The following is a 15,727-nucleotide window of genomic DNA, read 5'->3' on the forward strand; positions in this document are numbered from 1 at the left end:
TCCTTCCACCTCCAATTTGGTCTCCCACTTCTTGTTCCCTCTACCTTTTTATTATTATTATTATTATTATTATTATTATTATTATTATTATTATTATTATTATACTTTGTCGCTGTCTCCCGCATTAGCGAGGTAGCACAAGGAAACAGACGAAAGAATTGCCCAACTCACATATACATACCTATACATCTCAATGTATACATATATATACACACACAGACATATACATATATACACATGTACATAATTCATAGTGTCTGCCCTTATTCATTCCCGTCGCCACCCCGCCACACACGAAATAACAACCCTCTCCCCCCGCATGTGCGCGAGGTAGCATTAGGAAAAGACAACAAAGGCCACATTCGTTCACACTTAGTCTCTAGCTGTCATGTATAATCCATCGAAACCACAACTCCCTTTCAACATCCAGGCCCCACAGAACTTTCCATGGTTTTCCCCAGACGCTTCACATGCCCTGGTTCAATCCATTGACAGCACGTTGACCCCGGTATACTACATCGTTCCAATTTACTCTACTCCTTGCACGCCTTTCACCCTCCTGCATGTTCAGGCCCCAATCACTCAAAATCTTTTTTACTCCATCTTTCCACCTCCAATTTGGTCTCCCACTTATTGTTTCCTCTACTTCTGACACTTATATCCTCTTTGTCAATCTTTCCTTAATCATTCTCTCCATGTGACCAAACCATTTCAAGACACCCTCTTCTGCTCTCTCAACCGCACTCTTTTTATTACCACACATGTCTCTTACCCTTTCATTACTTACTCGATCAAACCACCTCACACCACATATTTTCCTCAAACATCTCATTTCCAGCACATCCACCCTCCTCCGCACAATTTCCAGCACATCCACCTTCCTCCGCACAACTCTATCTATAGCCCACACCTTGCAACCTTATAACATTGTTGGAACCACTACTCCTTCAAACATACCCATTTTTGCATTCCAATATAACGTTCTCGACTTCCACACATTGTTCAAGGCTCCCAGAACTTTTGCCCCCTCCCCCACCTTATGATTCACTTCCGCTTCCATGGTCCCATCCGCTGCCAAATCCACTCCCAGATATCTAAAACACTTCACTTCCTCCAGTTTTTCTCCATTCAAACTTACCTCCCACTTGACTTGTCCCTAAACCCTTCTGTACCTAATAACCTTGCTCTTATTCACATTTCCTCTCAGCTTTCTTCTTTCACACACTTAATACCTTCCACAGAGCATCTCTATCAACTCTGTCATATGCCTTCTCCAGATCCATAAATGCTACATACAAATCCATTTGCTTTTCTAAGTATTTCTCACATACATTCTTCAAAGCAAACACCTGATCCACACATCCTCACTACCCTTTTTGATCTGCCCACCTCCCACGCTTCTCATGCCACAAGCATCTTTTGCACAAGCCATCACTGCTTCCCTAAATACATCCCATTCCTCCCCCACTCCCCTTACCTCCTTTGTTCTCACCTATTTCCATTCTGTACTCAGTCTCTCCTGGTATTTCCTCACACAAGTCTCCTTCCCAAGCTCACTTACTCTCACTCTCTTCACCTCAACATTATCTCTTGTTTTCTGAAAACCTCCACAAATCTTCACTTTCACCTCCACAAGATAATGATCAGACATCCCTCCAGTTGCACCTCTCAGCACATTAACATTTAAAAGTCTCTCTTTTGCGCATTTATCAATTAAAACGTAATCCAATAACGTTTTCTGGCCATCTCTCCTACTTACATACGTATACTTATGTATATCTCTCTTTTTAAACCAGGTATTCCCAATCACCAGTCCTTTTTCAGCACATAAATCTACAAGCTCGTCACCATTTCCATTTACAACACTGAACACCCCATATACACCAATTATTCCCTCAACTGCCACATTACTCACCTTTGCATTCAAATCACCCATCACTATAACCCGGTCTCATACATGAAGACTACTAACACACTCACTCAGCTGCTCCCAAAACACTTGCCTCTCATGATCTTTCTTCTCATGCCCATGTGCATATGCACCAATAATCACCCATCTCTCTCCATCCACTTTCAGTTTTACCCATATCAATCTAGAGTTTACTTTCTTACGCTCTATCACATACTCCTACCACTCCTGTTTCAGGAGTAGTGCTACTCCTTCCCTTGCTCTTGTCCTCTCACTAACCCCTGATTTTGCTCCCAAGACATTCCCAAACCACTCTTCCCCTTTACCCTTGAGCTTCATTTCACTCAGAGCCAAAACATCCAGCTCCCTTTCCTCACACATACTACCTATCTCTCCTTTTTCTCATCTTGGTTACATCCACACACATTTAGACACCCCAATCTGAGCCTTCGAGGAGGATGAGCACTCCCCATGTGACTCCTTCTTCTGTTTCCCCTTTTAGAAAGTTAAAATACGAGGAGGGGAGGGTTTCTAGCCCCCTTTTAGAAAGTTAAAATACGAGGAGGGGAGGGTTTCTAGCCCCCCGCTCCCGTCCCCTTTAGTCGCCTTCTACGACACGTGAGGAATGCGTGGGAAGTATTCTTTCTCACCTATCCCCAGGGGATGTATCCTTTTTGTCAGTCTTTCCTGACTCACTCTCTACATGTGACCAAACCATTTCAATACACCCTCTTCTGTTCTCTCAACCGCACTCTTTCAGTTACCACACCTCTCTCTTACCCTTTCATTACTTACTCGATCAAACCACCTCACACCACATATTGTCCTCAAACATCTCACTTCCAACACATCCACTCTCCTCCGAACAACCCTACCTATAGCCCATGCCTCGCAACCATATAACATTGTTGGAACCACTATTCCTTCAAAGATACCCATTTTTGATCCAAGGTAATGCTCTCACCTTCCACATATTCTTCAATGCTCATAGAACCTTAGCCCCCTCCCCCACATTGTGACTCACTTCCGCTTCCATGGTTCCATCCACTGCCAAATCCACTCCCAGGTATCTAAAACACTTCACTTCCTCCATTCAAACTTACCTCCCAGTTAACTTGTCCCTCAGCCCTACTGAACTTAATTACCTTCCTCTTATTCACATTTACTCTCAGAATATATATCTATATATACTTAGTTGTTTAATTTGTTTATGGATGGGGTGGTTAGCAAGTTGAATGCAAGAGTTTTGGAGAAAGGAGCAGATATGCTGTCTGTTGTGGATGAGAGGGCTTGGGAAGTGAGTCATTTGTAGTTCGCTGATGATAAAGTGCTGGTGGCTGATTCAGGTGAGAAACTGCAAAAGTTGGTGACCTAGTTTAGTAAAGTGTGTCAAAGAAGAAAGCTGAGAGTAAATGTGAATAAGAACAAGGTTATTAGGCTCAGTAGGGTTGAGGAACAAGTTAATTGGGAGGTGAATATGAATGGAGAAAATTGGAGGAAGTGAAGTGTTTTGAATATCTGGGAGTGGATTTAGCAGCAGATGAAACCATGGAAGCGGAAGTGAGTCACAGGGTAGGGGAGAGGACAAAGCTTCTAGGAGCATTGAAGATTGTGTGGAAGGCGAGAATCCAATCTTGGAGAGCAAATATGGGTATGTTTGAAGGAATAATGGTTCCAACAATATTGTATGGTTGCTAGGCATGGTTGTGTGGAGGAGGATGGATGTGTTGGAAATGAAATGTTTGAAAACAATATGTGGTGTGAGGTGGTTTGATCAAGTAAGTAATGAAAAGGTAAGAGAGATGAGTGGTAATAAAAAGAGTGTGGTTGAGAGAGCAGAAGAGGGTGTATTGAAATGGTTTGGTCACATGTAGAGAATGAGTCAGGAAAGATTGACAAAAAGGATATATCCCCTGGGGATAGGTGAGAAAGAATACTTCCCACGCATTCCTCACATGGAGAGAATGAGAGGAAAGGTTGACAAAGAGGATATGTGTGTTAGAGGTAGAGGGAACGAGAAGTGGGAGACCAAAGTGGAAGTGGAGGGATGGAGTGAAAAAGATTTTGAGTGATTGGGGCCTGAACATACAGGAGGGTGAAAGGAGTGCAAGGAATGGAGTAAATTGGAACAATGTGGTATACCGGGGTCGACGTGCTGTCAGTGGATTGAACCAGGGCATGTGAAGTGTCTAGGGTTAACCATGGAAAGTTTTGTGGCACCTGGATATGGAAAGGTAGCTGTGGTTTTGGTGCATTACACGTGACAGCTAGAGACTGAATGTGAACGAATATGGCCTTTGTTGTCTTTTCATAGCGCTACCTCGCAGGGGGAAGGGGGGTGCACTTTCATGTGTGATAGGGTGGTGACGGGAATGGATGAAAGCAGCAAGTATGAATATGTACGTGTGTACATATATCATGCAAACCTCCAACAGCCAGGAATAAACCCGGGACCCCTGTGCAACAGGCGGGCCCATAGCCTAACGGGAGCATTCCCACCTGTTGAACAGGGGTCCCGGGTTCGATCGTGGCTGTTGGAGGTTTGTATGTTCTATGAAGGTGCACTTTCCCATGCACTTTGTTTGTATGTGTACATATGTATGTGTATGTATACGTTGAAATGTTTAGGTATGTATATGTGTGTGTGTGGGTGTTTATGTATGTACATGTGTATGTTGGTGGGTTTGGCCATTCTTTCATCTGTTTCCTTCCTTCCTTGCATGGGAGAGTGGTGATTATGAGGGTGGTAGCAGACACAGAGTGGAGAGGTATATTGTGATTTCAGGTGTATAGAGACATGTGGATCAGGTGTTTGCTTTGAAGAATTGTGTAAAAAATCCTTAGAGAAACAAAATTTTTATGGTGCATTTATGGGTCTAGGGTTGATAGAGATTGTTAGTAGATGATGTTACAAATACATTGAATGGAGGGAAAACTATTAGAAGCATTGAGGAGTTTTTACCAGGATAGTAAAGCATGTGTACAAGCAGGAAGAGAGGAGAGTTACTGGTTCCAAGTGAAGATGGGTCTACAGCAGTCTTGTATGATGTCAGCATGCACGTTTGATATATTTATGGATAGGGTTTTGAGGAAGGTGAATGCAAGGGTTTTAGAGAGAGTAGCAGGTGAATAGGGGATGGAGATGTGAGTCAGTTATTGTTTGCTTATGATTTGTTTCTGGTGGCAGATTTGAGTGAGAAACTGCAGGCATATAAGGTGAATTGGTATGCAGGAGGGTAACATACTGTCAATAGGGTGAGCCAAGGCACGTAAAGTGGCCAAGGCACACCAATGAAAGATGTGCGAGGCCTGGTTTTGGATCTAGGGCTCTGATTTTGGTGCATTACACATGACTCAGAGAGTGGATTTGGGCAAAAAGGCCATTCTTTGTATGTTTCTGGTGTGGGAAATGGTAAGTAAAAGAAAAAGTGGTAAATGCATTGTTTTTGTTTTGAAATGTGAATTAGAATTTTTTCCCAAAAATGCTAAATATTCAGGCATATTTTCTCATAAACTCAAGAAAAAATTATATATATCAGATAACAGAGGATAGGAATATAGAAGTATCTGGTAGTTCCTGAATATTCAAGGAAGTTTCTTTGCCCCTCCAATGATACCTAATAGTTTTGTATCTTGATAGTGCCGTTGTAAATATGGAGAGATGCCATATCAATACATGGTAGCATCAAGAAGAATATATCAGAATTCTGCAAACTTTTTTTCATCATGGAAAGTGGTGATTTTTTTGTTGTTGACTGTACTTACATTTGAATATAGGGTGTTACCTAACTCTTCCTGCAAGTGATTGCACTGCAAGTGAAGGGTCTCATTTTGTAAGGTTGTATCATCATCATTGGACAAAAAGAAATCTTATCATGGAACTTCTTACTGCAGAGGAGTCCATCATTTCATTGCTGCTGATTTTAGCACAGACTTGAAGATGTAGTATCCTTTAAAGTGGATCCTGGGGTTATATCATTTGAATTATGAATATATGCCAGTACACCCTTTCTCATGTGCATGTTCATTTTTATTCATAGGTGTAAAGTATATCTCTCCCACCTGTAGTTACACCTAAGGTCTGTTTATTTTCTGATCATCCCTTTATTGACAGGAGACAAAAATTATCACACATCGTTCTTTGAAACTGTGTAGTGAAGGGGAGCAACACATGCGTGATGTTGTGGAAATTTTGCGCAAGGACCGCCGTTATCTTGTGCTAGATTGTCAGCCTGAGGAGAGGTCTAAGATTTTAATGGCATATATGGAAGAGCTTGAAAAACGGGGACCCCCTCCACCGCCCACCGCATCAGAACCCACTAGACGTAAATAGATATTATTTTTGCAAAGTATGTGATGTTAATTGTGACTTAGTTTCAATACATGAGAGGTAATATTAGCATAACTTTTTTAAAAAACTGTAGAATTTAACAGTGTTTTTATGCATTCATGGGATTTACTGTTTTCAAAGTAATTTCACCCCATAAGGATTTTGAATTTTTTAACATATTTTTATATTACAAGCATTAATATGATTGCTCGGAAGGGGAAGGTGATTACAGTTATCAATAACTAATTTGGGCTTTAGTAGATTAGCATGATTTTTTTGGCATTAGTAAGATTGTCAAGCAGAAGTGAGTATTAATTTCAGTAGAGTCAGGTGTTTGGTAAAATTACCTGTATATTCCTTGTGCATTCAGTGCACCACGTGATAATTGCTTGTATTTACCACAGATTATCAGACAAGGTCTTGTTAAAAGGAAGTTATTTGTATATAAATTTATTACTTAAAATGCTGCCATTAAGTAGTGAGCTTTGTGTACAGTAATTGATACAAAATAATCTGTAAATATGTCAGTAGCATGACTTTGTTGATAATTGGTATTTTAGAATGAGGGAACAGTAGATATGGGCTCACTTATAATGTAACTTCTTTCCAGGGCATGGAGAGGAGGGGTCTGTGCATCAGAGGTAAAATTGCTGTCACTGATTTATGAACTTCAAAAGAATTGTGACTAGTTTTTTATGACTATTATTTTTTTTAGAACTTTAGACATTTAAAACTTTAAGTGATAAAAGGAATCATTGGAGAGTAAATTTAATCAGTCACCTAGTTGAAAATAATTTGATGCAAGTAGAAAATAGAGTAGGTATTAATGAATTGAGACAAGTTAATGTAATTCAGTACAGTTTTTGTTATGAATAAGATATTGTAAAAAGTAATTACTTATTTGTTATTGAACTATTGTGGTGAATAAATATATTTTTTTTTATTATTTTCATTTTGTATTGACTGGTTGTATATGTCTGCAGATGTATTTTATACTTTAGTCTACATCAGTGTTTTATTCTTGCATTCAGCTTGTATGTGTGTGGAGGATTTACCTCATGTATGGTATATAATAAAATGTGATCGACTTACATCTTATCTCTGAATCCATTCACTTGTGTGACTGAATTTTTTAATGCATGGCATATGAACAGCATACTGCTTGCATATTTAGTATGGAATCACACTTTTTCTTTGTATACCTTTTTGCTGTTTCCTGCTTTAGTGAGGTGGGATGAGGAACAGATGACATGCAATGAATTATAACATAGTATTTTGCCAGGTATCGTCCCTTGGGATGATATCCACCTTTCAGTTTCAAAAGCCTACTTGAAGTGATGGGAGTTAGGGGTAGGAAATCTAAAGTAAGAATGGAAGAAGTCAAGCGAGACTTTTCTTTGAAGGCACAGTCGTCTCTTCCTAATTGTACCTAATTCAGGTGGGATAGGCAAGCAGTGATGTATTAGTCGTGTTGATTTTTTGTAGGTGGAGGTAATGGTTAATATCTTTCCATCACCACACCTCAGAAATGTACACGTCATGTTGTGACTCTGCAACATTGCTAAAAATATAAAGAAGAAAGTTGAACATTTGTTCATAAAGCATAATTGTTTTGCATGTCTATGAGATCAACATCTTCATGCATTTGGAGTAGGTAGGCATAAGCACAGTTTCTCCAAAACTGTCAGTAAATGTTTTGTATGTTTTAAAGCTCTTTTTTTCACCATAGTGAGGTAGCAGCATCAGGAGCACATCCACCATCTAACTGTGATGAAATCAGAGGCTGCCATACACAAGCAGGCTCCACAAACTATTCTGTGGTTTACCTTTACCACTTCATATGCCATGGTTCATCCTGGTGACAGCACATTCCCTCTCCCCAAGTACCCCCATTGATTTTCTCCCATGCATGCCTCTGTCCTGAATGTTCAGCCTCTGATACCCAAAAGCATTTTCTACACCACCCTCATATCACATCAGGAGCAAAAGAATCTTGGCCTTATTGTCACATATCCACTATCTGACTGTAATGAATAATGTACTGAAACTAGAGGCTTCTATCCACAGACTGTTCCACAGTTTAGTTCTACGTTCCCTGGTTCAGCCTGTTTACAGCACATTGATCCAATTCATTCTGTCCCAGGCATGCTTCTAACCCTCCTAAATCTTCAGACCCGGATATCCAAAAGCATCGTGTACTCCACACTCATATCCTGGTCTCCTCTTCTCCCTCCACTTCTTATATATGTAGATCCTCTTAGTTACTCTTTCATTACTCATCCTCTCCATATGTGTGAGCCACCCCAGGAAACCCTGGTAGCTCTCTCCATCAGACCATATACTACCACATTTCTCATTTACATTGTCTTTCCTAACATAATCAACCTGTTTCACACCACATATCCTCAGGCATTTTGTCTCTTACAAATCCATCTGAATTGCTTTCACAGTCAAGCCCAAGACACATCCATAGAATACAGTTGGGACTAATGAAAGATTGTTTACACATTGAAAAGTTCCCCTTTTTTTTTCATCTGAAAATAGAAGGGAAAATTAGAGATTTATGACACCCTTTTAGATGAATTATAATTCAAACAGATTGAAGAGGATCTGAGTAAAGGAGCAGTTACACAGAGAAAAGTTAGGTACCAAATTGTAGAACATTATCTTCAGATTGGGAATCTGTGGCAGACTTCATTATGGGACTGCAGTATAGGTGATGCTAAAGAAATTCCATGTATTTACTGTTTCAAATTCCTTTTCCCCACTTTGCATCAGGATATGTGATGAAGGTTGTTCCTCAAACACCATTGTTATTGCATGTCTCAGCTCTTGTATGTTAAAAAATTTGTAGTTTTTTGTAGCCTTTGGAAAGTGTGCTGAACACTACTTCAACCAATTAATCTCTGTAGTTCTTCAATTAAAGTATCTTCATTGACTAAGTCATTTAGCATTTCAACCTTTCCTGTACTTTTCTGCCTTGGACAACCTGTAGTTAACTCTCCAGTCGATAAATCTCTTGTGAGGAATGTGTGGAATAGAGTGAAATAGAGGTGTTATATGGTTGGTGTGGAAATTGAAGCCCTCATGTTCTCCCTTCTGTGATCAAGAGCAGGTATCTACACCCACCCCACTCTTATTCCTGACCACTGTGGCCACTCTCCTAGTATTTTAGATTTTTTTTTTTTTTTTTCATGCAAACCATGCGTAGCTGCACAATCTCATCCCCACTTGGTTCATCTAACTACACTCTCATATCTGTTGTAATGGCACATACCCCATCCAGCGGCCCATCTAGACTTAAATATTAGCACCTCAACAAAGCTATCTGGAATAAGTTATGAAATCCTTTTCTGACTTAACTTAGTTAGGTTACTGTGTCTTATGTGATGATACTTCTGTTATCTGCCAAACACATAGCAGAGATTATTGTTGGAGGAATAGAAGTGTTGATCCCCTCTTCCTCCGGGACAATCACTTCTTCAGTCCATGGTTAAGCCATCCTATTATGGGGCCATTCATCCAAGGGATCAGGTATATGGGCATGGAAAAATTCTCCTTCCTTCTCCCATTCAGCAATTATCACTGCCCACAATCTTGAAATTATGTTATCTGGGAGGTAATGTATTCATTATTCATAGAAAATGCGATAGCTTCTCTTCAACTGATAGGTCTTTCTGGTCTTTGGGTTAGAGCATTAGGAACAACTACTGTTGCTTAACCTTCCATTCACTTTTTTGTTCTTATGGCAGTATCACTGTCTCTTCCATAGACAGAACAACTCTCTTTGGTTGTCATTTCTCCTCTGACTTTACCTTTGATGACCAACATTCCTTCACCCCCTAATGCTCCTGTTACTGATTTATGCTCCTCCCAGTAATCTTTTTTTTGAACGGTCCAAAAATTACTTCTCTCTCTGGGTACAAGTGAGGCTTATGGACCTGACCTGTACTTGCACCTTTACTTGCTTGTCCATTCCATTTCTGTTTAAAAACCAGAATTTTTTTGGAAGCATGCATTGGTACATTTCATCCCTGAGAAGGGTGACCGTTCTAACTCCGATGACTGTCAACCTGTTGCTTTGACATCATCTTTATTCAAAGTCTTTTGAGTCCCCTCTTCAACTCTCATATCTACAGAGATTTTGAATCTCATTGTCTTTTCTCTGATCACCTGTATGACTTGTGTATGACTAGATCAACTGGTGATATTCTTTCCCGTGTAACTAGTGTCTGGTTATCATCTCAGAATGATTTTCGAGAATCTTATGTACTAGTTGCCTTTGAAATATATATAGAGCTTTTGATGGGGTGCATGGTTCTGGCTCTTTGCATCCTTACTTAACAGCTGATTCAAAAGTAGTCCAACTTATCAACTTTCTCAAGCTTACATCAAAACTTTACACACTTGCCTTACATAACAATTCTGGGTCTTTTTACCCTCTTGTATAGGTATTAGTTTGGTTTTTGCTCCTGAGAGCTGGCTGCTTTTGTGCTGCCATCATCAGCTAGACTAGTCAAAACATACTTGAGTATGAATTTGATGGCTGCAACAGAATGAAGCCATTCTATAAGTCTTCATTCAGAGAAGCACTGTCTTACACAAGACAATGAATTTGACTTTGAATTTCATAAAAATGGGTATCATCCTTGATGTGGTTAGGGAGAACATTGTATTAGTATCATATCCCTGTGAGGTATATTGCTAGTAATATCTACCCGAGTATTGGGAGGGTTAGTGACTTCTGCTTAGTCAGCCAGGACTTAAGTGGTTGTCAAGTTGCACTCCTCTGACCTAGGTAGCTGTTTTTTCTTTCTGCCTCACTAACATGGATTACTTGACAACACTTAACTCATGCAGCTCATTCTGTATAACTAGAATATCTTGCAGTGAGCACTATGCACTAGCCCTGCCTTTTGGCAAAATGGTAGGAAAAGTAGATAGAAGTAGTAGGTAGAAACATTAGGTAGAAGTAGTAGGTATGAGCATTTGATAGTAGTAGTCATTAGGAACATTTGGTGGGAGCCTCTGCAAACACTGGGCTAGGCTTGCCCTTTGTCAGTGGCCTGTTAAGGGCGAGGCACGAAGGCTAAGAAGCAGCACTGGAGTTCTTATGGAGACTGTTGCTATGGCCACCCTTTTGAGGGAGTTCCATTTGAAACAGGCATCAGAGATAGCACAACATTTGGCATGCTACTGCATTACATGGTTGCTGCTAGACCATTTGCAACTCATGGGTGGGCCATTTTGATAACTGTTTCTTTTCCTATGCCTCAAAACTGAAACTCTTTACCCTGTCATGTGTTTCCAAATAACAATGACCAAGCACTTTTTAAGACAGGTGGAAAAGGTTTTTCAGTTCCTTCAAAATTTTTATTAGATACTTTTCCAGTCTTCATTTTCCCCTCCATTAACCTCTTTATATTTTATTTAAGGCCCGACCTTGATGTGGCCTTTTGTCCATGACTGGAGCCTCCAACAAAAAAAAAAGAGGGGGGTTATCGATGGACTGTCAGAAAGCTGAACCAGGGTATGTAAAATGTCCATTAGAAATCTCTGGGTCTTTGAGACTTGGGGAGCTCTACATAGTTTATGTGCACTGTATATGATAGCTATAGAGTGGATTACAAAGGAAACAGGAAACAAGTACACAATAACAAAATTTTTCACTCCTTTTCATTGATCTTCATGTTCTGAAAAGTAATGATTACATCAACTGTATTTTAGTGAAAATTGAAGAAAAGCTTATTATGAAAATAATAGTAGGGGATGAGAGAGAGGGCTGGGACATGAGTCTGTTGTTTGCCAGTGATACAACACTGGTGGCTGATTTGAGTGAGAAACTGCAAAAGTTGGTGACTTGGGTTTAGAAGAGTGTGTGAAAGGAGAAAGTTGAAACTAAATGTGAATAAAAGCAATCTTATTAAGTTCAGCAGGGATGAGGGATAAGTTAGTTTGAGTGGAGAAAAATTGAAGGAAGTAAAGAGTTTTAGATATCTGGGAAAGGAAATTGCAGCTAATGGAACCATGGAAACTGAAGTGGTTCATAGGGTGGGGAAGGAAGCAAAGGTCCTGGGAGTGCTGTAGACTGTATGGAAATAAAGAGTGTTATCTCGAACAAAAATGAAAGAACGGTAGTTACAGCACTATTATATGGGTGCGAGGCATGGGCTATTGATGGATTAGGTTGTGCGGAGGAGGATGAATATATTGGAAGTGAAATGTTTGAGGACAATATTTGTTGTGAGGTAGTTTGATTGAGTAAGTAATGAAAGAGTAAGAAAGATGTGTGGTAATATACAGAGTGTGGTTTGATGGAGCAGAAGAGAGTACGTTGAAATTGTTTGGACACATGGAGAAAATGATCGAGGAAAGATTAACAAAGAGAATATGTGTCAGAAGTGGAGAGAACAAGAAAACTGGGACACTAAACTGAATATGGAAGGGTGGACTGAAAAAGATTTTGAGCAATCAGATCCTGGACATCAAGGATGGTGAAGAGCATGCACGGAATAGAGTGAATTGGAACGTTATGGTGGACTGGGGTCAAAGTGCTGTCAGTGAATTGAACCAGGCATGTGAAACGTTTGGGGTAAACCATGGAGAGGTCTGTAGGGCTTGGAGGTGGATTGGGAGCTGCTGTTTCTGCGCACTGCACATGACAGTTTGTGTGTGGCCTGGATGTGGCCTATCTTTGTCTGTTTCCTGGTGGTACCTCGCTGACACTGGGGATGGTGATGCTGTGTCCTGGGGGGGGAGTACCAGGAATGGATTAATGTGTGTGGATGTAACCAAGATGAGAAAAAAGGAGAGATAGGTTTGAGGAAAGGAGCCTGGATGTTTTGGCTCTGAGTGAAACGAAGCTCAAGGGTAAAGGGGAAGAGTGGTTTGGGAATGTCTTGGGAGTAAAGTCAGGGGTTAGTGAGAGGACAAGAGCAAGGGAAGGAGTAGCACTACTCCTGAAACAGGAGTGGTGGGAGTATGTGATAGAGTGTAAGAAAGTAAACCCTAGATTGATATGGGTAAAACTGAAAGTTGATGGAGAGAGATGGGTGATTATTGGTGCATATGCACATGGGCATGAGAAGAAAGATCAAGAGAGGAAAGTGTTTTGGGAGCAGCTGAATGAGTGTGTTAGTGGTTTTGATGCACGAGACTGGGTTATAGTGATGGGTGATTTGAAAGCAAAGATGAGTGATGTGGCAGTTGAGGGAATAATTGGTATACATGGGGTGTTCAGTGTTGTAAATGGAAATGGTGAAGAGCTTGTAGATTTATGTGCTGAAAAAGGACTGGTGATTGGGAATACCTGGTTTAAAAAGAGAGATATACATAATTATGCGTATGTAAGTAAGAGAGATGGCCAGAGAGCGTTATTGGATTACATGTTAATTGATAGGCGCGCGAAAGAGAGACTTTTGGATGTTAATGTGCTGAGAGGTGCAACTGGAGGGATGTCTGATCATTGTGTTGTGAAGGCGAAGGTGACGATTTGTAGGGGTTTTCAGAAAAGAAGAGAGAATGTTGGGGTGAAGATAGTGGTGAGAGTAAGTGAGCTTGGGAAGGAGACTTGTGTGAGGAAGTACCAGGAAAGACTGAGTACAGAATGGAAAAAGGTGAGAACAAAGGAGGTAAGGGCAGTGGGGGAAGAATGGGATGTATTTAGGGAAGCAGTGATATACATTTCAATGTATACATGCATATACATACAAAACATATACATATTCGTACTTGCTGCCCTCCTCCATTCTCGTCGCCATGCAGTGACACATGAAATATATATTTTTTTCATATTTATTATACTTTGTCGCTGTCTTCTGTGTTAGCGAGGTAGCATAAGGAAACACGAAAAAATGGCCCAACCAACCCACATGCACATGTATATACAAACAAGTCCACACACGCACATATGTATATTCTCGCCTTCCACACATTCTTCAATGCTCCCAGAACCTTCGGCCCCTCTCCCTCTGTGTGACTTACTTCTGCTTCCATGGTACCATATGCTGCTAAATCCTCTCCAGGATATCTAAAACACTTCACTTCCTCCAGTTTTTCTCCGTTCAAACTTACCTCCCAACTGACTTGTCCCTCAACCCTACTGAACTTAATAACCTTGCTCTTATTCACATTTACTCTCGGCTTTCTTCTTTCACACACCTTACCAAACTCAGTCACCAGCTTCTACAGTTTCTCACCCAAATCATCCACCAGCGCTGTATCATCAGCAAACAACAACTGACTCATTTCCCAAGCTCTCTCATCCACAACAGACTGCATACCTGCCCCTCTCTCCAAAACTCTTGCATTCACCTCCCTAATAATCCCATCCATAAACAAATGAAACAACCATGGAGACATCACACACCCCTGCTGCAAACCAACATTCACTGAGAACCAATCACTTTCCTCTCTTCCTACTCGGACACATGCCTTACATCCTCTATAAAAACTTTTCACTGCTTTTAGCAACTTCCCCTCCGCACCATATATTCTTACTACCATCCACAGAGCATCTCTATCAGCTCTATCGTATGCCTTTTCCAGATCCATAAATGCTCTATACAAATCCATTTGTTTTTGTAAGTATTTCTCACATACATTCTTCAAAGCAAACACCTGATCAAACACATTCAACAAACCTTCAAAATACTCACTCCATCTCCTTCTCACTTCACCACTACTTGTTATTACCTCCCCATTATCTCCCCTCACCAATGTTACCATTTGTTCTCTCGTCTTACACACATTATTTACCTCCTTCCAAAACATCTTTTTATTCCTAAAATTTAATGATACTCTCTCACCCCAACTCTCATTTGCCCTCTTTTTCACCACTTGCACCTATCTTTTAGCCTCCTGCCTTTTTCCTTTATACTTCTCCCAGTCATTCGCACTATTTCCCTGCAAGAATCATCCAAACGCGTATTTCTTCTCTTTCACTAACAATCTTACAACATTACACTAATCACTGCCCTTTCTAATCTGCCCACCTCCCACCTTTCTCATGCCACAGGCAAAAATGGGTATGTTTGAAGGAAAAGTGGTTCCAACAATGTTATATGGTTGTGAGGCATGGGCTATAGATAGCAAACAATTATATGTCTGTGTATGTATATGTTGAAATGTATTTATTATACTTTGTTGCTGTCTCCCGCGTTAGCGAGGCAACGCAAGGAAACAGACGAAAGAATGGCCCAACCCACCCACATACACATGTATATACATACACGTCCACACACACACATATACATACCTATACATCTCAACATATACATATATATACACACACACACACACATATATACATATGTGCACATGTACATAATTCATACTGTCTGCCCTTATTCATTCCCGTCGCCACAATGCCACACATGAATTGAAAAACTCCCTCCCTCTGCATGTGCGTGAGGTAGCGCTAGGAATAGACAACAAAGGCCGCATTCTTTCACACTCAGTCTCTACCTGTCATGTATAATGCACCGAAA

The sequence above is a fragment of the Panulirus ornatus genome, chromosome 4 (assembly GCF_036320965.1).
Source record: "Panulirus ornatus isolate Po-2019 chromosome 4, ASM3632096v1, whole genome shotgun sequence".
Lineage (NCBI taxonomy): Eukaryota > Metazoa > Arthropoda > Malacostraca > Decapoda > Palinuridae > Panulirus > Panulirus ornatus.